Source organism: Ambystoma mexicanum, chromosome 14, assembly GCF_040938575.1.
Source record: "Ambystoma mexicanum isolate Mex_15411 chromosome 14, UKY_AmexF1_1, whole genome shotgun sequence".
In the NCBI taxonomy this organism is placed as follows: Eukaryota; Metazoa; Chordata; class Amphibia; order Caudata; family Ambystomatidae; genus Ambystoma; species Ambystoma mexicanum.
In genome coordinates, this window is record NC_090940.1 from 281,105,424 (window position 1) to 281,128,689 (window position 23,266).

The following is a 23,266-nucleotide window of genomic DNA, read 5'->3' on the forward strand; positions in this document are numbered from 1 at the left end:
ACTTACCAATTATTGGATCCCTTTCTGAGCTGTAATCAAATCAGCATCAGGGGTCTCCTTACTCCATTATGCAGTTGAAAGATCATTGTGAGCATTTGTCTGGGACCTAGTGATAGCAGTGACCTGGATTTCCCCGAACAGGGACTCTCTTTCTATTAGATCCCCTTGGATGGCCCCGGTTTTGGCCAGCTGATCAGCTAAATCATTTCCAGTTTTGTCTGGTCCCTCTACTTTGGAATGACCCTTGATCTTTTTCCAATAGATGGTCATCCCATTCGATGTGAGCAGATCATCAATATTTTGGATTAACTTCCCATGTTTCAGGGGTTTGTTATTAGCACATAACATGCCTCTGATTTTCCAATTAACCAGGTGCTCCACGAACCCGTTCCGTACATAATCCGAATCTGTGATTATGACCAGTTCCTGGAGTTGATGTTGGACAGCAGTGAGGATGGCCTGATGCACAGCCATCAACTCTGCCACCTGACTACTTCGGGGACCAATTTTGTATCCAGCGGAGGGTTCTGGAATCTCCTTCACCCATGCATTCCCTACGCCGGCCACCAGTTCTTTCTCCCCGTTGTTGTCAACATGGTAAGAGCATCCATCTACATAGACAGTGGGCATTCCCTCACACTTGTCTTCTTCAAAGACTTTGTGTGGGGAATTAAGGTATGCTTCCATGTTGTCCTTGATTTTTAGACTTTCGTCCTGAGACAGTTTTCTCTGGCACAATCATGCAAGTCAGCCAGACCTTGCGCGAGGGGACTCTTCTTGTTTTGGCCATATCTGACCTCTACAGGAAAGCCTTGCATTGACAGAATCCAGGAAGTAATTAGGGAATTACTCACATTTCCGGCCCGGATTCTGTCACTTTGGAGATATTGCAGAGGCTGGTGTGGAGTCTCTACTATGATATGTTCCCCCTGGATGAAAGGGCGGTAATTCTTCAATGCCCACACCGTTGCCAGGAGTGCCTTCTCACAATCGTTGAATTTTTCCTCCACAGAGGATAAAGTTTTGCTCGCATAGGAGATTACTTTATTGACCTTGTCATGCTTTTGGTATAATACTGCCGTCAAGCACGTATTAGAGAACCCTGTCTCCAGGAAGAACCCCTTGTTTCTGACAGGGTAAACTAGGCAAGGCACTTGTGAGAGGCTTCTCTTGAGTTGTCTTACTGCCACGGATTGTTCTGGACCCCATTCCCACTTGACCCCCCCCTTCAAGAGATGAATCAGGGGTCTGGTGATCTCTGCGTAGCCCTCAATGAACTTTCTGCTGTAATTAGTCAGTCCAAGGAGGCTCCTTAGTTCCCACAGAGTTGTGGGATCCTTCAGTTTCTGAAGTGCTTCCACTTTCTTTTCCTGGGGACAGAGACCCTGAGGAGTAATCTCATGCACCAAGAAATTAACACAGGTTCTACACCACTGTGCTTTCTGAAAGGAAAGTTGTGCACCGGCGGCCCTCAACTGCATCAGAACATAACTGATCTCCGCTATGTGTTCTCCCACAGGTGAACTTTTGATGATGACATCATCTACATAAGCCAGGTTACCCCTCGCACCCAGGTCGGGCATGGCCTTGTGTAGGAAAATGTTGAATTCATTGCCGGAGTTGAGGTATCCGAAAGGAGTTCAGGTCAATGTGTACTGCTGGCCCCCAAAGGTAAAAGCCAGTTTGTATTGGCCCTCCCTACTGACAGGCACGGTCCAGTATTCATTGGTCAGGTCTATTGCTGTGAATATCTGTGACCCCTGAATCTGGGCCAGCCCTTGGTCAATGTAGAGCAGAGGCCATCGGGAAGTATGGACCCATTTGTTGAGCTCCCTAAGGTCGGCGCAGAGTCTCCACTGGCCGTTTGGCTTCAATATTCCCAGCACCAGATTATTGAAGGTGCTGTGTACTGGACGGATTATTCTCCGGGACTCAAGGTTCTTAATTATTTCAGTAAGGGACTCCATGGATGCGAGAGGCAAGCAATATTGCTTCACAAACACTGGAGTCATTCCAGGGTCTGTGGGAATTGTTGTTGTGTGGATGTCGGTGCGACCACAGTCATATGAGTCTACCGCAAAGAGATCTTGGAAATCCAAGAAAACTTGTTTCAACTTTTGCTTCTGTTCCAGAGTCACACAGGCATCAGCTAGGTTGACTCTCTCTTCCACCATCTGCCTGAAGCCTGGAAAGACTTCTGGTTTGGCTATCTCAGCGGCCTCCTCCAGCTGGGTGGAGAAGTCCCTGGTCAGAGTGCTGATTTGGACTGGAGGCTTCAGGTGGGAAAGGCAGCCCTCATGGACCTGGAAAATCACCTCATCCCTCCTGAAGTCAAAAGTCACATCTTCCTTACCATAAGGGCAAGAAGTGTACACCAGGAAGTCCCCCCCCATGCCGGGTGAAAATCCTGTCTGGTGTTGTATTGTAATCACTGTCACTGTCAAAACAGTCCTTGGGGATTTGTCCTAACAGTTAATTTCCTAAATCAATGGAGAAATGTCGGTCATCAACCGCCATTCCAATGATGGTGCCTGCGGCTAGAGTAATACTCTGTAAGTCGCTGTTATCCACCTCTATTGGACTGGTGTCATGTTCTATGTTGACTAATGGTGTTGGGTTTACCCCTAACCCTTGCTGTTGGAGATAAGCATTTAGATGAATATAAGCATCAGGGTTTTTCAATTTTTGTCCTCTTTTAACTTTCACTTCCAGGGAGAATTGTCGGGTCCTTTCTGGGATGGTGACTTCCTCTTTATTCTGAATTTCAACTGCATAAGGTAGCAATTGAACTGACCTAAATGCTTTTTCTGGATCATCAAAGCCCATGGGATTTTCCGCTAATCGGGAAAAGGCTTTGACGTTTATTAGGTCCAAACTAATGGCGAAGCGATTGAGAATGTCACTGCCTAAGTAAAAGGCAGCAGTGACGTCTCGCACGACCCAACCATTATGGACTATGCTCTTGTTGCCAATGGAGATATTGAGCATACACCTGCTTGGCAGGAGATGTTTCGAATTGGGTGTTTCCAGATCCATTTCCCATTTGTCTATCAGTTTGAATGTGGGAATGGCTGGATCTTTTGGGAGTTGGAGGAACATGGCTTCGCTGATGAAGCTCTTACCATTGTTCACACACACTCGGGCGAGAACAGAGTCCTTCCCATCATTTAATTGAACAGGGATGAACAACTGCTCTCCAATTTGCTGAATATCAGCCAGGCTCTGAGCTGATTTCACATCTTTCTGGAGTATAGGAGTGGGAGTGTCTGATTGTGGATTGGTAAAGAATTTCAGAGTATTTCCTTCCAGTGTGGAATACCACCTTAAACTGGAAGGAAGGTTGATTTTCAGAAATAGAGAGGACCCCCCATCACCTGTCTGTTGTCCTACTGCTATTACTGTCACGTCTGGAATTTGGTTGTTCTGGAAGTGAAATTCTACTGGGTCAGATTTTTGTTCAACCATGCGGCAGGTGCCATTTAAACTAACATGGTTGACACTCTGTTTTAATTTTATTGGTCGGCTAGTCTGGGTCCAGAGGACCTTGTTTACACAATCTATTAGGGGTGACAACCTTCTCAGGAGGTCATTCCCTAGTACACAAGGGGTGCCTTCTGCAGTCACTACTATGACCGGGTGTTTCACCTTATGTCGCCCAATTTTAATGTCCAAGTCTGCAGTCCCCTCAACGGGTATTTCCTTCCCGTCAAAGTTCTGCAGTTGCCCAGGAAGAGAGGTGAGAGGAATTCGGTAATTCTCCCCCCTTCCTGCATTTAGTTCATCAAAGGCCCTTTTGGACAGAAGGGTAGCTTGGGATCCAGTGTCCACCAGTGCCCAAATTGTACCCTGCCCCTGTACTTGTACCGGCGCATAGTATCTTCCCTCCTTCTCCTCAAGGAGGCACAGATAATGCACAATTTTGGACAACTGGTGGGCTAATTTTCTGGTTTTGGACATGGCGAGAGAAGAGATTTGGGCAGAATTCTGTGAAGAGCCTGGGGAATCTGAAAGAAAAAGTTGGCAACTGGAAATGGTTTCGGGTTCTGGGCTGCCCCCCCCTTTTTGGAGACAGTCATCAGGATAGGTTTGACCCATGGGATTTTGGTATTGCTGGTTCTGGGATAGAATGATGAGCGGCGACAGCTCAATCCCCACATCTACCCAGTCTGTTGATTCAGTTTTAGGTTCCCCTGGTTCCGGTTCTGGACCGCCCCTGCCTTTTGGGAGGCAGTGCCCAGGAGGGGTTTGAACCAGGGGTTTTTGGTTTAATTGGTTCTGGGATAGGATGATGGGCGGCGACAGCTCAAACCCCACATCTACCCAGTCTGGGTTGAAATCCCCTGGGACCCATTTTTCCTTGGGAGGAGTTCCCCCATCTCTGAAGGAGAAGATCCTTTCCCCAGGATCCTCTGAGGATCCCTCTCCCTCAAATTGGAAGACCTGTACCTCCTCCACAAAATGGGTCTGTTTGGGTACTTTGTTTTTCCTACCTCCCCTCTGTTCCTTGGGTGGCAGACTTTCAGGGGTAGGAGATTTTGTTTCCGGTTCCTGGTTTTCCAGGGGCTGTTTACAAGTTGGGAAGGAAGCTTCCTCCAAGGCTTTACACCCCCTTCCCCTTGTGCCTCCTCCCTGGGAACCGGTGGGTTATCGGGGTGCTGCCCCCGTCATTGTTCTGGAGCACCAGGCCCAGAGTTTGGGGCATTCTGCGGTGGCATGCTCATCTGAGGGTTCTGTTGAGCCCTCAGTATGTGACCCAGATCCCGTGCCAGATTTTGGACCTGGCGCTCAAGTTGTGAAACCCGCTCAGGCTGATACAGGGCTCTATTCTTTCCCCTGGGCTGATCCCAGGAAGGGTAGCTATCCCTTCTCTGGTAATACCCCGGATTGGGAAGATTTGGGTACCCCTCCACCCTTGGCCTCCCCTCTCCCGGATTAGGTTGTCTGGGCTCAGGGAATTGGGGAAAGAAGGATGGATGGTTTTGGGGTTGGAAATTGGGTGGATGCCTGGGGAAAAAGTTCTGCCCAGGATTTGGTGAATTTCTGCCCTCCTGGGGGAAGTTGGGAGGGAAGTTCCCCGGGTTAGGCGCTTGGCTAGATTCCCCCCTTTGGGCTGGAGGAGTCCACACATAACCCAGGATGGGTTGGTTTCCCTTGTAGCGGGGACTTACATAATCAGGGGAGCGAGGGACCCCATTTGTGGGACTACCTCCTTGACTCCCTGTCTGTGACTGGCCCGAGGGCCTTCTGGGCTGTGAATTATTTGGCGCAGGCAGGTTTTTAGGCCCCCCCATCTCCAAATATAAAACGGGGGCAACCTTTACCTCTGCCACCTTGGCAGCAGCAGGGGTGCTGTTGGTTTTGGGGTTTTTCTGCGCATTACTTTTATTTTCTATGGGCTTCTGCACCTCATAGATCCGGGTGGCTTGCTCAATGACCCAGTCTAAAGATCTTTTCTCGTGAAAATCTCTCACGAGCTGGGTCATTATGTACTTGGGAAGAGCATGGAAAAATGTGTTGATGAATTCTCTGCTGTCCGTGCGCACCCTTCTGGTGGTCTGCGCAAAGGCACGCTTCATTTCTTGCACAAATTCTTGTGGGGCCCGATCCTCCCCACATTGCAAATTGTAGTCTGCCTTGCGAGCCTCTTGGGGATTTCTATGTACAGAAAAATGTTTCAAGATGGCCGCCCTATATGTGGACCATCTTGAATGGTTTTGGTCCTCCAGCCCCGCAAAGAAACTGGAGTATTCAGGGGAGAATGCCCATTTGACGTACTGGATGCAGCTACTGCTGTCCTTCAAATGGAAAGTCTCCGTCATTTGCTCATAGAGCTCGAAGTGTTCCCAAACAGAATACTTGGCGTTCTTATGATAAGGCGTGATAACACTCCTGATTGCCTTAATTTGTTTTAAGGGGTCCTTAAGCAAGGCCCTTTTCACCTTATTGGCCTTTTCGGTTCGGGTAACCCTGGTCCCTTCATCCTCTGATTCAGAAGCACTGCTCCCAGAGGTGCCCGTCTGATCTTCCAGGTTTTCCCGGATTCTGTGAGCCTGGGAATAGCTGGCAGAATATGGGGACCTGGTCTCCTGTGTCCTGTGATGCTCAGAGGAGTCTTCAGATCCCTCCTTGCTACCAGGATTTAATAGGTACCCCCCCCCCCCCCACTGACCTAACTGGGCAGCGGTTTTCAGGATGCCCTTAGTGGGCCTACTCTCCTGGGGTTCCGCACTAAATTGCACTGTACTTAGGTGCCCATACCCGGATGCCCGCCCATCCATTCCTGGGTGGTACTGGCCTATGAGCCCCATCCTTTTTGCTGGATAGTAATCTTCCATCCCTATGGCCCTGTGCTCATGTGCGCCAGGGGACATGGGGGTGGCAGAGTCCAGGGACTGGGAGAGATGAAGGCCTCTAGTACTAGGGCTCCTGAGGTTATGCTCAGGCGTTTCCCTTTCCCAGCGAACTTCATCTCTGTCAGCCCCTGCTCCCTGTTGCAATGCAAGAGCCTGCGCTTTCAGTTCCTCAGTTAAGGCCTTACTAGACTCTATCAGTCTCTCCTGCATGGCTACCTGTTGCTGGAGCCTATCATTGTGCTGTCAGAGAGCCTCATTTTCTCTCTGTGCCTCCTGATTGGTCCTGGAGTACTGGGCCAGTCTCTGCTGCAGGAGGGTTACCTCCCGAATTCCATCCCTACTGGCCTGCTCCTTTCTTGCCAGAGCATCTTCCACCCTCCTGGTGTGCTCTAGCAAGTCGTGATGCTCTTTTTGGAGGTCACCCAGCCCCTGGAGGGCCAGGTGACTTTCGTCAATTTTTTCTTTTAATTGGCAGACTTCCTGGCCTGGCCTTAGGTGTCCCTTTCCTGACTAAGAGCCTGCATCTGTGCCGCCAGGTCGTCCCTCTGCCTTTGAAAGGCACCAGCTTTCTGGCGCTCTTCCTGAAATTCTGTCTGGGTGTCCAGGTCTTTCAAAATCAATGTATTGCTCTCCTCTTTTTCTCTATCCAATTGGCTTTGCAGGGTGGCTACCTGCTTTGTGCATGCCCTGTTGAAATCTATCTGTTGCTCCAGCTTTTTCTGGCTCTGCAGTAAGCAGTCCAAACTATCTTGGTGCTCCTTCTGCAAAGCCAGAATTCTGGTATCCTGGTCAGCCTTTTCCTGTTGAAGGATATCCATATCCTCCTTCATTTTAATGATGTATTGTCTACTCTCGTTTTCTGACTCCTGGCTTCTGTGCAGCCCCTGCTCAGAAGAGACCAGGTCAAATTGGGCCTTTTATAACACCATCTGTTGCCTATTTGCCAGATCTTGGCCTTCAGCACATTTGTCCTGCATGGCTCCCATATAGAGATACAAATATGCCGCTATCCTAACCATCTTGTCGTGTTCATCATTAGCTTTAGGAACCATGTATAGTTCACTCAGGGCCACATGTAAGGGACCCTGATCTCTCCAGATATCTAACCCAGTTGCAGTGACCTGTCGTGTGATTGCCTGCAACCACGCATCCTGGCCCTGCTCAGTCCATTCACCTCTCACAAATAGCTTATGTAAGAAGTGCTCTCTGGCTATTTTGATGTCTACCAGTGTCATTCTGGAATTTGAGTTCCTTCCTGACTTACAGAAGTTTTATTTTATTTTGCAAAACAGATCGTTTCCTTGGAGCGTTCCTTTGAGGAGTGCTTTCACAGTGTAAAACAGCGTGGTGATCTAACCGGATATGTGTATCCGGTCAGTTGGCACACTGTATTAAGCTGCACAAGTGGTAAATCTAATCCAGAATCTCCACCTACGAGCCCCCACTTTGTAAGCGACTTCAATTCAACACTACAGTTAAGTCAATGCCTAGTCTGGGATGCTGATGGAAGCCCTTATTGATGTATTTTTATGTCCAGTTCCTTTACTCTGGATGACAACCCTTATATAACACCCCTCTCTCAGAATCCCCCTGACAAGAAGTAGGTTTGTTTTGCAAATTTAAAAGGTTTATTTGAAATTAAACAATATATATCTATCACACTTTTATAGTAAATTAATATTTGATAGCACACTTGTGAAGATGATAGTGATCAACAATGGATAATGTTACAGTGGTACACCCTTTTGATGGCTTAGAAGTGATATAGAGAGGATAAAGTAGCTGAGAATGCTTTTATGGCTTCAAGGACAATGCAATGATGAATGAAAATGCAGTACAGAAAATAAACTTGATATGACTTCAACAAAAGACAATGTAATCACTTTTCTTTGACAATTCACCCCCCCCCCTCTATGCAAGGTAAAGAGATGGGAGGAAAGCACACAGTTCTCAGGAATGCAATCAAATATAATTCAGTTCCCCCCTAGCAAGTTTAGAGGAAAACAGGTCGGAGTTTTAAACACAGGCAAAATCCTTTTATGTGGTTGCAATTAAGTGAAAAATATGCTAAAAAGGCTTTGAATTCCCTATAGAGGTTCAGGGTGGGTGACGGCTACTTAAATTAATTCAGGATCACTTTAGCAATGCTCTATGAATGATTGCCAGGTTGCACACGAATTTCAGCAAGGAAAGCAAGGACAAATCTTTTTACACGTGGCTGAAATTAAGAAAAATGTCAAATTGGGGCAAATTTAGTCGCGTGCATCGAGCGCAATTACAGAGGCACTATACGGAGTAGGAAGTCGGTTCTAGGCTCGTTGGAAAGCTTAGAATCTTAGCTTTAAGATGACAGTTAAAACTCGCTCGCACAAACGGTTCCGGAGATACGGCCGATTTAGTAAAGGTAGTTTTTCGGATTTGAAATTTTAAAGCTCAGAATGACAGATGACAGTTTTCAGTTTTAAAGATGACAGAATGACACGATTCTAGGAGGCAGTTCTAATAAGCTAAAATAGTTTGGGTTGGATATTTTAAACTAAGAGATTGGTTTTGGCACAGTGCTAGCTGGGTACTCACACTAGATTTTGGACAGGAATGCGACTTCGTCACCGATCGGGTCAGGATTGGCTGGACTTCTGCTAGCAGTTCTTCACAGTGATCTGGTCTCTGGTTCTCTCTGGTTCCGGATACAGCACTGCTTTCTGGATACTGCTACAGGTTCTTGCAAAAGTTCTTGGCAAAGAATTCAAACAGCTCGCCCGGCTGTTGTATAGTTTGGTTGGTTTTGAGGCCTGCTGAAGAGGATTCAGCTTGTGGATTCAGGTCTCTCTGCTACAACTTCTGGAGTTAATTTCTGGTCTCTGGAGATTGATGGATTTGAAGTCTGGATCTCTGGATGTGAAGTCTGAAGTCTCCCGGCAAGCGTCCCGCAAGAAAGTGGAAAGTGAATCTCTCTACCTGGGTTTCAATGTTCCTTTTATGTGTTTTGAAAATGGTTGTGTGCCTGGGCCTAGCTAAGCCTGTCCCTCTCACTTATCATTGGGCAAGCTTTCCTCTCTCCCAAAATTGGGGGAAAGAAATGGAGTGTCAGAGTGTTGCTGTAGGTTTTATGGTCAGAGGAACCTCCCCTTGTCAAAATGCACACAGATCTATTTCTGACCCAAATACATATTTATCTATGTACCATTTTTCTCATATTATAGGTCCAGTTAACATATTTTCTGTAGCACCGAACCATTCGATCCCTGTCTTTGTACGATGTCGTGTCCACTTATGACAGAATTCTCCCCTTTTCATCCAGATAACAACCTCTAAACCTTTCCAGATTTTACACAAATGTGCACCAGGGATATGGGTTTCAGATGATCAAGTGTCAGATTTTTAACATGCATACATTTGGAGTAACAACCTTTTTTCCGCTACTATCCCCAAGAACATGCCACAGGGTCCTAACGCCTCTTAAAATGTGCACAGAAAAATCGCAAGAATGATGATGTTATTTATATAATTTTTTAACAAGTCCGCACTGTGAATTATCTATCTTTTTAAAATCATGCTCTGGCCCCAAAGGGGTGTGGTTTTCCAAAGCACATGGTGGAATTTCTGGTTTATCCACTTCCCCCAAGCTCAGCTGGCTCTCACAGGCACTGCCCCTCCCAGTTTCTCCCAAGAGGAAGCCATTTTAGGACCCCCCCAATATAACATTTGCCTGAGTCCAGGACAGGGCTTTGTTCAACTTCCTGCAGTCTGCAGGTACCACTCCCCTAATTCAATCAGAGAGGTGTCACCTCCTTTTGGTCGGGGCAGCAGGATGCAGCCAGGCCTGGGAAGAGTTGTTGAGCCAGTACAACTCCTGTCGGGGGTAGTTGTCGGGCAGAATTCAGCTAAATGTCACTTTAGTTCCCAGTTTTCTACATTCAAATCCAACTTACAATGTTTGCACATGCAGCTAGAATGCTGATTCTAAGTTCAAAACTATGACATTTAAACAATTGCAACCTCACAAGTAGGTCACTCATTTATTCTAAACATTTCGATTTTAGTGGCTTTAAACCCAAATTCACTTAAGCTGCTGACATCCCCAGCTATTTTTTATATATACATTAAATAATTACTTCCTTCAAGTCATTTCAGAATATCGTTTTACATTGAATCCACCTCTTAGCAAGTCTTTCCTTGGCCTGGTTTGGGTTCATTTGTTCAGTTTTACACAAAAGTCTGGTGGTTTTAAAACGCCGGCTTTCTGATAGTGGTGAGCACCAGTATTGCATCCATTTTTGACATTAAGAAAATGAATTCCCCACAGTTCTGGGTTGCTTTTGGCAATCAGCATTGCCATTCCCAATGGTTTTAGGCTACTGTGTGTGTAGCCCAATGGTGGTTTTAGGCAGTGCCCTCCTGTGCTCACAACATAGGCAAAAATGGGTGGCAGCCTATACTTCATGTTTTCCCTGTGCACTCTCGGGGGAGTTCTGGCCATCATGATGTTTTCAATGCCAGTAATGCACAGTTTTATGGTAGGGCTTGGATGCATGGGTAAAAACATCCCACAGGAAGAGCTTCACTCTCTTCTTCTTCCTCTGATGATGCTAGAAGCAAAGCTCCTACATCAGGTCTGGAGACATACGCTTTTAGTCTGTTGGTGTGGAAGACTGTTGGAGCCTCCTTGGGATTGCCCAAGTCCACCAGATAGATGACTTCTCCAAGTTTACCCACAACCTTGAAGGGTCCCATCCATTTGTCTTGCAAGGCCCTCTGCCTTGTTGGAATCATAACGAGAACTAGCTGGTCCTGAGTAAACTCAACCATGTTAGCCTTTTGGTCATGCCAGTGCTTGACCAGTGCTTGTCCAGCTTTCAAGTTATCACTTGCTTCTGCCATCATTTGTGACATTTTCCTTCGGAGACCTATCACATAGTCAGTCACTCTGACTGGCTTGGGGCAAGGAGCACTCTCCAACCCCTCCTTGATCAGGGCCAATGGACCTCTGACCAGAAGTTCAAAGGGAGAATAACCTACTCCCTCCTGAGGGACTTCTCTATAAGGAAAGAGAAGGCATGGCAGTAGAAGGTCCCACTTTCCTTTAAGAGGGTCCTCTAAAGCACCTATCATGCTCTTCATGGTTCTGTTGAACCTTTCAACCAGTCCATTTGTCTGAGGGTGGTATGCGGTTGAGAACTTGTAAGTAACTCTGCAGGTTTTCCTCATGGCTTTCATGTAGTGGGACATAAAATTCGACCCCCTGTCAGAGATTACTTCCTTAGGAAACCCAACCCTGGTAAAAATACCAAGGAGGGCCTTAGCCACAGCCAGAGCTGTAACAGTCCTCATAGGAATTGCCTCAGGGTACCTAGTAGCATGGTCTACTACAACAGGTATAAACCTGTTGCCTGAGGAGGTTGGAGGATCAAGGGGACCAACAATGTCAATCCCTACTCTCTCAAATGGGACTCCCACTACAGGGAGAGGCACTAAAGGTGCCGCATTCTTGGAGCCAACCTTACCAGAAGTCTGGCAGGTGGGGCAGCTCCTGCAGTACCTATCTACTTCAGCCCCATCTTTGGCCAATAAAAGTAGAGTGAGAGCCTTTCCTTAGTCTTCTTGAAACTCAAGTGACCAGCCAAAGGAATCTCATGGGCTAACTGCAAGAACTGTGGGCTGTTCTCTTGGGGTACTACAAGTCGTTTGTTGTCCCCAGGTGCAGACTCTGTTGGTTCACTGTAGAAGAGGCCATCTTCCCAGTGTAACCTGTATTTCCCAGGCTCTTGCCCTTCAGCCTGAGCATCTGCCTGGTGGCGAAGACCTTCCAGAGTTGGACATTCTCTCTGTCCCTTACTGAAGTCTGCCCTGTTGGGTCCACCTTCTGCCAGTAAAGACTGCAGAGCAGGATGGTCAACAGGATCCAGATCTCCAATGAGTTCCTGGCCTTACACTAGCTCTTCTTCAGAGTCTAGTTCAACCACACAGGGTTGTACCTCCCTCTCAGCCTCAGCTGGAGGGGGAGTTACTGGTGTAACTTTGGACAACCTAGAGGAAGTCCTTGTTGGCTGCACTGGAGTGCTGGCTCTGAGGTTCTTTTTAGAAGTTTTAGGTTTCCCTTTTCCTTCTAGTTTCTTAGAGACAGCAGCTGACATCTCCAGTGGAGCAGGAGTGATCTCTTTCTTCATCATCTCCTTGGGAGCACCTCTCATGGTTCTCTCCCTTGCAGGTCTGGTGAGCTCCTGTAACCTTTTACTAGGAGGTCTGGGGGTATGTGACACTACTCCAAGAGTTTTCAAGTCATTACCCGACAGAACCCTTCCTGGCACCTCACTTTGTATGCTGACAGGTATCTTCACAGTCATGTCATTACACTGGATGAGAACTGGTAATTGGGGAAGCATCTGCACAGGCCCTCCAGCTAACTTGGTGAGGCATTTGGGTGCCTTAGCAATATCCTCAGCCTGAAAAAACGATTTGTCCACCACCGTTATGCTGGCCCCAGTGTCCCCAATGGCAGGAGTCTCGTGACCATTCACCTGGACACTGTCCTTATAATACTCTTTAGTATTATCTGGGATAGAATTAGACATCTAAGTTCTGTTGTTCCCACAAACCCAGAGACACTAAAGAAACACTGGCTGAGACTCCAATGGGTTCATCAGCCAGCAATAGAAAGTTTCCACTTGCCATTTGTACTTCCTCCTCTGGAGCAAAGGCTAAGGAGACAAGCTGGACCCCTGAAGGTTTACCCTTACATCTGGGATCTCCTTTCACATGGTCGGTAGAGCCACAAACAAAGCATTTACCAAATGCTTTCTGGAATGGTAGCTTGTTCTGACCTCCTTCTGGTTTGACACCGGAAGGTACACTAGTCTTATTTGGTTTCCCTTGTGGCTTACCCTTTTGGTTTTGTTTGGGGCCCTCTTTGGAATTGGAATTATTAGAATTCTCTTTGGGGTCCTTTCTTGGCTGTTTTCCCTCATCCTTTTTCTGAGTAGCGCCAGAATCCTTGTGAGTGGCCCTGTTGGCAACCCACAAGTCAGCAGCCTTAGCTAACTTCCTGGAATCCAATTCCTTTGAATCAGCCAAGTGCTGTCTGAGCTCAGGAGAGCAGGCATCATAAATCAACTCCAACATTACAAGATTCTTCATTCTTCATAAGTGTTAACCCTGTAACCCTTAATCCATCCCTCTATGTTTTTCAAACTTTCACTCACCCAGGGGTACCATCATTCTTTTTGAGGGTCCTAAACCTCTTAAGGTACTGGGAAGGGGTCTTCCAAAATCTAGCTATCAAAGCTAGTTTCACACATTCATAATCTTTCTTATCCACCTCCCCCAACTCCATTACCACATCAGTTGCAACAGGGGGAAGCCTAGAGAACAACCAGGGAAGTAACTCATTCCCTGTGATGTCCTGGAGCCCATGATTATACTCAAACATTTTTAACCAATCCAACACATCCAACTTCATACATACCCACTAATTCTTTAGGCATCCAGAGTCTTTTGGGACTGGAACTCCTAGAGGAACCAGAGGAGAGAGAAGCATTGTCCACAGACAGCTTCTTCATTTCTAGTTCATGATTAAGCTCTATTTCTCTGAGTCTTAACTCAGCTTGCTTCTGCTCAGCCTGGGCATTCATTCTTCTGAACTCTAGCTCTTGGTTTCTTTCAGATTGAGCAATAAAACGTTTGTACTCTAATTCAAGCTTCATTTTTCAAGTTCAAAATAAGCAGGGTTACATGTAGGACCTGGTATAGGCCAGTAGGTACAGTAGGTAAGGCAGACAGAGGTTCAGAGTGGCTAACTTCATTAGGTTCACTTTCCTCTTCTGACTCATTATCAAGACTTTGATTTAGATCAATACCATCACTGTTTTCTACAGTTGCTGTGGGGGGAAGATTCCTCTGTACCGCCCAATCTAGCAATCTAGCAATCTTTTCTATAAGTTCCATTTTCTTGCCCTTCTCAGAGAGATTCTTATGTCTACACAATACTTTTAAGCAATCCACAGTTTTGGCAGACAATGATTGTAGGGTATAACTCTCCATAGCAGACATAGTTAGAAAATCAGCTTTTTAGTGCTAAGCTTTGTGGTTAGTTGTCCTAAAGTATTCATAAAGCACACTAAAGTGTATACTCAATACAAATCCCACCGCTGTACACCAGTGTTAGGCAGAAACCTGTGCAGTTCCCTCTGGGACCACTGCAAAAGATTTAAGACTACAGGTGTTTGGCAGTAAACCCACTTGGTAGCAGTCTGTACCACACAGATTCACTTGGTAGCTGTGGCTGAGCAGTCATACTTCCCTCAAGAAGAGTTAGGCAGTATACAGAGTATTCACAATAGGTCAGAAAAACACAGTAGAACAAGCAAACACTGACCAGAGCTTGGTGTAAAAGAGATATAATTATTTATTTAAAACCACATCTAATAAAACACACAGGCACTAATACTAAGCAGTTCAAAAACACGGTCACTAAAAGATACACACTCCCTTAAAAGAATTTAGACAAGTCTTAATTAAAGCCCCACTTATTTTCAGACAGCGGTGAGCGCTTGACGCAGATGGCACTCTAATAATTTGGTTTAAAAAGGGAGAGAAAGGCAGAGCATAAATTGAAACAGATCCCAACACTTTCAAAAGAACACAGCAAGAGAGGAAGGCAGAGTCAAACCGTGAAGTTAGAGTTCAGAAAGCCGGATCCACTTTAAGAGGATCAGAACGAAATATGTCCAAGGTCACACGGTTGGAAAGTGCACAAAAGTCTCGAAAAGGTTCAGAAAGAGTTGGACCAAAAGAAAGGGACCAGTTAGATGGTCAAGGCGGCCAGCCCAGTCCAAAAGGTTAAGGGATTATTATTACCTTGTAGCAATCTTTAGAAAGGGAGGCCTGGCGGACACGGTGCCTTAAAGTGGTGAGACTACTCCAGCGGGGGGAGTTCTTCCTGGCAGTGGATGCAAGTCGGTTCTTCGTCCGGGGGAAGAGAGGATCTCGTCGGGAGGAAGACAGGAGTCCGTTGCACTGCCAGGGAAGAAACCAGCCGCGGAGTTCTCAGTTAAAAGGAGCGGTCCTTTTATTTGCGGTCCAGTGGTAAGTGGCTATCCGGTTGCCGGGGTGCTTGGCACGGGCAATTCGACCACAAGACGTCCTGGGATGCGAGGAAAAGAAGGTAAACTGGTTGTGCCCACCAGTCAGGGGAAGAAGACTCTCCAGCAGGGAGATCTTCTTTGTCGTCGGGAAGTGTTGAGTCGGTTCTGCAGGGCTCCACCGGTGGTGTCGTTGTAGCAGGTCGGCTCAGCTTCTCTCTCGTCGGATTCTCAGGTCCTGTGGCGACTTCTGAAGTTCCAGTCCCAAAAGCCCTGCTTTTATGCAACACACCCCCATTCACTCAGCCTAGCTGTCAATCAAACATGCTAAGTGTGATTGGGCCAATCACACAAGAGTGCGACTTGAGTTACCAAGGTAACTCAGTCCAGGGTGCCTAAACCCCCTCCCATACCCCCTGTGGTACCCAGACAGAGTGGCACCACTTCTGGAGGCTTCTGTGGAGAAGCCCGCCAAGAAGTGGAACAAAGGGCTCGACTTGGGTTGGAGTCACAGAAGAGAACACAAACGCCTTTTTAGAATCGAGTTCTGGCAAAAAATACCAACCGGTGAATTAATATTAAATAAATAAACCGGCGGTATGTTCAAGGCTATGAGAATTAAATAATTAAAGTTGGTAGCCTCGAACAATGGGAAAATCCCATAGAGATATATTTGCGGTCGAATATAAAAAGTAGTATCCACTGCCACCAGCCAAAACTCGATCAGGGGGGACGGAGATGTGCCCCCTCGACTAACAGACCCCGGGACAATCGAATTGCCCCGACCAGTACGTCCACAATATGATGGTTTGTACTGGTTTCTGTTCATAATTTGGGACTAGTAAAGCCAATGGTGACTTTACATGCCCTGGGAGACAGTAGTCAGTCCCAGGGTATGGAGTCTATGGTGGGGTGTCACTATGACACCCCTGTGTTACTGCACGGAGGGTGCTGTGTAACACACATAGTAAAAACACATGAGACCCTATGGAGTAAAGGACCCCATAGCCCATAAGACACATTAACAGTCAAAGGAACACCACAAATCATGTTCAAGAGTGGGAGAAAAAGAGTCTCACTCTTGGCAGGAAAAAAAACAAACTCCAGAAATCCAGCAAAGCTGCTGGGGGACTCACTAGGTTAGGCAATTCAGCCTAAACAGAGAATTCTCCCTAACAGTTGGTCCTCTCCGTTTGACCATCGGTCTGGGGGTGGTGACTGGTCAATAACCTCACATCGATTTGCGCCAATTGACAGCATTTTTTCCAAAAATGTGAAATGAATTGACTGCCCCGGTCAGAGACCAACACAGACGGAAATCCATCTATGTGAACAATGTTTTTCGAGGAATTCTTTGGCCAGGATTGAGGCTGAAGGTAGTCCTTTTAAAGGAATAAAGTGGGCCATCTTGGAAAAAAGATCCACAATAACTAGAATGGTGTTAAACCCATTACAAGGAGGTAGATCGGTAATAAAGTCTAACGATAAGGTGTGCCATGGTGTAGGCGGAATGTCTAAAGGTTGTAAGAGTCCAGCTGGTTTTTTCTTTTGACTTTTGTTTTGGGCGCAAATGCAACAAGACATCATAAATTATTTAATATCCTTTCGCCAGGTGGGCCACCAGAATTGTCTTTTAATTTTAGCTTCAGTTTTTGCAATACCTGGGTGCCCCTCCATTAGGGTATCATGATAAGGGGAAATGACTAGCTCTTGTAGTTCCTTGTGTGGCAGAAATAGCTGTCCTTGGTAATAAGGCAGATCATTGGTGACAGAGTAGTTCGGGCCTTTCTTTACCCAGTCCTGCAGGGCTGTAGGATCAAAGAGTTGCTGGATCTTTACCTGAATGTCCTCTAGTGTCTGTAGAGTAGTCATGCCAAGAATCCTTTTTTCGGACATTATAGGTACTGGTTCTGGGTTCACTTCTGCCTCTCCCATCCCTATTCGGGATAAGGCGTCTGCTTTACCATTCTTACAACCTGGTCGATAGGTTATCATGAAATCGAACTCGGCAAAGAACAATGCCCATCGGAGTTGACGTGACGATTGGGCCTTGGCTGTTTTTAAATACTGTAAGTTCCGGTGATCGGTGATCACAGTAATGGTATGCCTGGCACCGAGAAGATAGTGCCGCCAAGCTTTGAAGGCAGATTTAATGGCTAATAACTCCTTGTCGGTAACTGCATAGTTTAACTCGGGTGCCAAGAACTTTCTGGACCAAAATGCTACTGGGTGAAGCTGGCCAGTTTCAGGGTCCTTTTGAGACAGGACAGCTCCCATGGCTAGACTGGATGCATCAGTTTCCACTATGTATAGAAAGTCAGGGCGCGGGTGCTTTAACACAGTTGCAGATGTGAATTTCGCTTTCAGCTCTTGGAAGGCATTTTCAGCTTCTTCAGTCCACATAAAGCGTTTATTTTTTCGCAAGAGTGCTGTGATGGGATGTACGACATGTGAAAAACCTGGGATGAATCTGCGGTAGAAATTGGCAAAGCCGAGCATGCTTTGTACTCCTTTAACTGAACTTGGTGATGGCCACTTGAGGATTGCGTCCACCTTTCATGAGTCCATTCGGACTCCCTTTGGGGTCAGGATAAACCCAAGGAATTCAACTTCTGTGGCATGAAAAACACATTTTTATAGTTTTGCGTATAGTTTGTGCAGGCGCAATTTCTCAAAGACTGCTCGGACGTGCTTCACATGGTCAGATACTGAAAAGGAGTATACTAGAATATCATCGATATACACGACAACACAAACGTCAATGAGTTCACGAAGGACATCGCTCATGAAGTATTGGAAGGCTGCTGGTGCATTGCACAACCCAAAAGGCATCACCTGGTATTCTAATAACCCATACTTAGTGCGGAAAGCAGTCTTCCATTCGTCGCCCTCTTTTACACGTACCAGATGGTATGCCCCCCGGAGATCTAATTTAGTGTATATACAAGCATCCTTCACTTGGTCTAGTAGTTCAGGGATCAGAGGCAACGGGTATCGGTTCTTTAACAGTTATCTGGTTCAATGCGCGGTAGTCTATGCATGTTCTGTGGTCACCTTCCTTTTTGGGTACGAAGAACAAAGCTGAAGATGCAGGGGACGTAGATGGGCGAATAAAGCCATTGGCAAGGTACTGGTCTAAGTATTGTCGTAGGTGAAGGTTCTCAGGTTCCGTAAGGGCATAGATCCTGCTACAAGGGGGTTGTGCACCTGGTATGAGATCGATTTGACAATCGTACAATCTGTGAGGAGGTAAGGTGTTTGCCTGTTCCTTTTGGAAGACATCCTGGAATTCTTGGTATTCTGGCGGTAGTTGCATGACTGCTGTGGTTACTGTGGCCAGGCCTGCGTTCTGATTTTTCTTTGGGTAACAGGTTTGTGCACAATCCGGGAAGGTTATTCTCTTCTCTCGCCAATCAATACAAGGATTATGTGTTTCCAACTAAGGTATCCCCAGTATTATTTGGAACTGTGGTGCTTTGATTAGATCAAACACAATAATCTCTCGATGCTCATCCTGACCCATTAGTGTCATCTCTGTGGTGGAATGAGTTACAGGCCCAGAGGCAATTTCAGTTCCATCGACTGTGCTGATGACATCTGAGGTGGTTTTTCGGCAGAGAGGTAGATTCATCCTGGAAGCCAATTCATAGTCCACATAGTTTCCTATGGCCCCGCTATCAATGTATGACCTTACTGCGTGCATACGCGATGGCTGCCCTGGATCTACGAGGACCATTGGTATGATGAAATGCGAGGTCTGAGTATCCTTCTTCAAGCTCGGCAAGCGGAGCTCTACGCCTGTCGGGCGTGGTCGTTTTCCGAGTCTGACTCCATATGGCTTTTATCAGCAGCTCCTATCACCTTCTTCAGTGGTTTTACAGGGCAATCCCGTAGAAAATGCCCAGAAGTTCCACAATATAGACACAATTGCATTTGCCGTCTCCTTTCTCTTTCCTTCTGTGTTAAGGATCCTTTAAGCCCTCCGATTTGCATGGGTTTTGAAGCATCTGCTCCTTTGGGGTTAGCGTGCGTTTTGACCAACACCCGATTCTCAAACTTGGCTCGATCAGCCTTTCTTTTCTGAAGTCTGTGATGTAACCGGACCACTAAGTCTATATATTCAGCGCAGTCTTCAGGTGGGTTCACAACTTGAGCCAAGACATCCTTGAGTTCTCCTCGAAGCCCTCAATGAAATAACGTGATTCATTTTACCTCAGGCCATCCAGTATCAACCTATTAAAAGTTGCGATGTAGGATAGAAGGTCCTGGTTACCCTGTCGTAGGGACAAAAGTTCGTTATCCAGGGCCTGTCCTTGGGAGTGCCGGGCAAATAGTCTTTCATGCTCATTTGAAAGCCCTGAAAATCCCGAAGAATTGGGTCATCCTGAGTAACTAGTGGAATTGACCAATCAGTTGCACTGCCGCTGAGATATGACAATAGAAAGGCTACCTTGGCTTGATCATTTGGGAAGGCTCCAGGTCTGCATAAAAAGTGCAAGCGGCATTGGTTCATAAACACGGCGAACCTTTTGGGATCTCCGGCAAAGCGTTCGGGTTGAGCTAATGGAATATTTCCTGGTAGGTTTATTTGCACAGGGTTACTCGATAACACAGCCTGGCTTTGCAATAGTTGCCTAGCAAGGTCATCAGTTCGCTCCTTTGACAAAATCAGTTCTCTCCTAAGAGCATTGGTTTCTTGACGGGCAGAATGCACTTCAGCCCTCAGTTCCCCTAATAATTGGGCCAATTGGTCAGTCTCTGAGGTATCCATAACGCCCGGGTGGGAATTTGTGGGTAGGCTTCGCGTTCTGTTACGCTCACCTGGCTCCCACAGAGGCGTCGATCGGAACTGGACAGCTGCGGTCTCCACCAATGTGACGCGTAGGGCCGAGATGACGGATTGGACTGGCCCACCTAGCTTCGTTTGCTTGGCCCGTAGGAATAGTCTTCTGCAAATGGAGAAAGGGAATTAACCACCCGTGGAGTTGAGCGTAAATCCCCCCAACCCCGCTGTTCTCCCCACAGATCGCCTTTGATGTTTCCTCTTATAGTCTCACCTGATGGTTTGAAAAGATGAGCTCTCCATCCTGCATTGAGCGCAGGGGCGCGTTGATAACCAGTTGCTTCACAGGCTCGAAGGAATTGGTGAGTTCCAGAACAATATTGACTCTGAGATTCCCGGCAAGACGCCGTAAGTATAAAGTTCGTAAGAGTTCAAATGCCTGACTTTCACTCTTGTCCGATTCCTTGCAGGTTGCAGCTTGACCCTAATGAAGAGTTCCTCGTGGCAACCGGTAGTATTCTGGTAAGGATTTGTATTTTCCAACACAGTTCGATTAAATAAAGTCAATATGTAACCTGTTGCTTTCTCCCTTATTCAGTCGCTGAGAGAAAGTATGAAGTCTTGGGGAATAATACCTCTGGCGGTAAAATCAGGTAAGTCTATTGTGGTGAGGAGGGTTCCCCTTGTTAGTCCCTTTGTTTCGCCTTGCTGTCCTTTTGTTTCCCCTTATGGGCCGGGGTTCGGCGAAGATGCAGTGGAAGCTGCGCCGACCCGTGAAGAGGAATAGTACCCCTGGTGGTAAAATCAGGTAAGTCTATGGGGGGTAACTAATATTCCTCTGTGTATTCCCTTAGCTCACCTTGCTGTTCTTGTCTTCTCCTTAAGTGCCGGAGTGTGGCGGGAACATGCAGGAGGATGCGGTGAAATGTGAAGACGCTGCGAAGGCCGATGAGTTCAGCGCGGCGCTGCAGCAGGCGAGGCGATGCGCATAAAATAACTTCTTTCTTCCAGCTCGAAGGCGCGATGGATTGGGAATTCAGGTAAGGATTAAAGGTATTGCTCTTGTTCTAACCTTTTCTCCTCCTTTCTCCCTTTTTCTAGGAGCTCCAAACTCGAGTGGGGCGTGGCAGAAGGCTGGATGCAGACTTGCATGCACGGTGAGCGTTACGCTGCTGGATGCAGAATAACGCGAAGCGTGTGCTGCTCTTTGGGCGTGGTTTAAATAGCCTCCAAAGTAGTCCCAGGAAAGTATTCCTCCCCAGCCCCGCCTGAGTAAAAAATAGTCCCTTAGTAAAGTAGTCCCTTCCAAGCCTCTTTTGGCTTGGAGCTCTTGCAGCATGGTCTGCATCAGGTAAGTTTGCAGCATGGTCTGCATCAGGTAAGTTTTAATCTATGAGCCTGGCGCCATAGGCGCCAGGACTGACTCTCCATATGAGCCTGGCGCCACAGGCGCCAGGACTGGACCCATATAGACCCTAGCAGGGGTTGTTGGGCTTGCTTAGGATAACTTGATGCCTGCTTCTGGGGTTGCTGGACATGGTCTGGGTCCCCGGGGGAAGGCATCGTGACACATCCTTATTGCACGTCTGCATTACACCCTCGCAGGTCAGGCTCTGGCGTGGTTTACCTCTATACTTTCTGACCGGCCATCACAGGTGGAACTTGGGTCCTTTCTCTCTACTATCACTTTTTCAACCTGTGGCATTCCCCAGGGTTCTAACCTATCCCCCTGGTTCTTCAATGTCTACATGGCTGCCCGTGTACGGGTGATTGCCACTTTTATCTCTAACTTCCAGTGTTATGCAGATGGCATGCAACTCTCCTTCAGGCTACCCTCAGCCACCTCCTCTACCACACTCATATCTGACTGCCTGTCCCCATTTCATTCATGGTGTGCTGCAAATGACTTCTGCCTCAACGCCAGTAAGACTGAGATCGTTCGCATTGGGACTCCTGCTCCCGCTTTCCCCCTCTCACTGTGGCCAGCCTCCGTTGTCCCTGTGCCCGCACCCAGCTGCGAGGCAAAAAACCTTGGGGTCATCTTCAACTCCACTCTCTGCTTTTCCACTCATATTGTGGACATCTCTAAAAAGTCCAACTACCAGCTACACCTCCTCAGAGGTACTCTTCCTTTTTCTCACCTTCCCCCAGCAGCTCACTGTCTCCAGAGCCCTGGTTCTCTCAAGGCTGGACTATTGCAACACTTGTGTCTATACACGGCAAACTTTCAAGGTAGCATTTTGCATTCTTTAGATAAAAGGTGCGCGGATTGACACACGCACAAAATACACCTTTAGCAACTGGATAGTAATGAGGGTCGTATATTTCACAGGCCCGCAGACCGCAGGGAACCATACCAAGAACGACCACGGCATCCCGGGGGCAATGCAACCAGACAGCTATTCACGTGCAGGTACAGCTCTGACCTGCTTTTTTGCTTATCTCGTGTATGCTCTACACCAGCAGCTGCAGTTAATACACAGTGGTACATGGGTTTTCTTGCAGAGCTGTAGGAGTTTGCCACTGGACCAGTTCTAAGTAGGAGACGATATTCTGCACTGCCTGGGATGTTTTTCCAGCCACCTCCCCAGGCCTCTCCACAATTCTAGAAGTTGGGACCTACTGCCAGGTAACTCACCAGGGCCCCACAATTTTCCAAAATGGCGCCAACACATTTCATAACTCCTGTGACCAAACCCCTTGGCAATCTCTAACCCAAGCCCTTTCTGTCTCTTTTGTCACACTACTATAGGGACAAGAGTCACAGGAATTAGAACAAGGGACTCTGGATCACCCTTTTGAGAACTTTTGGGAATACAAAAGTGTAACGGCAGCCGCACACTAGGTTGAGGGACGGCCTAGGACGCAAAACGAGACACGACCCAAGACTTGGGATCAAGCTATCGGCAGGTAAAAGTTACTACCGATACATCTGAGGTTTTCATTCTCACAGCATTAAGTCAGACACACACTGACTTACATTGAGAGAGGGAATCTTAAAACCTTGCTTTTTTCTTTTCTTTTTCATATGCTTACAGGGTCTTCAAATAAGA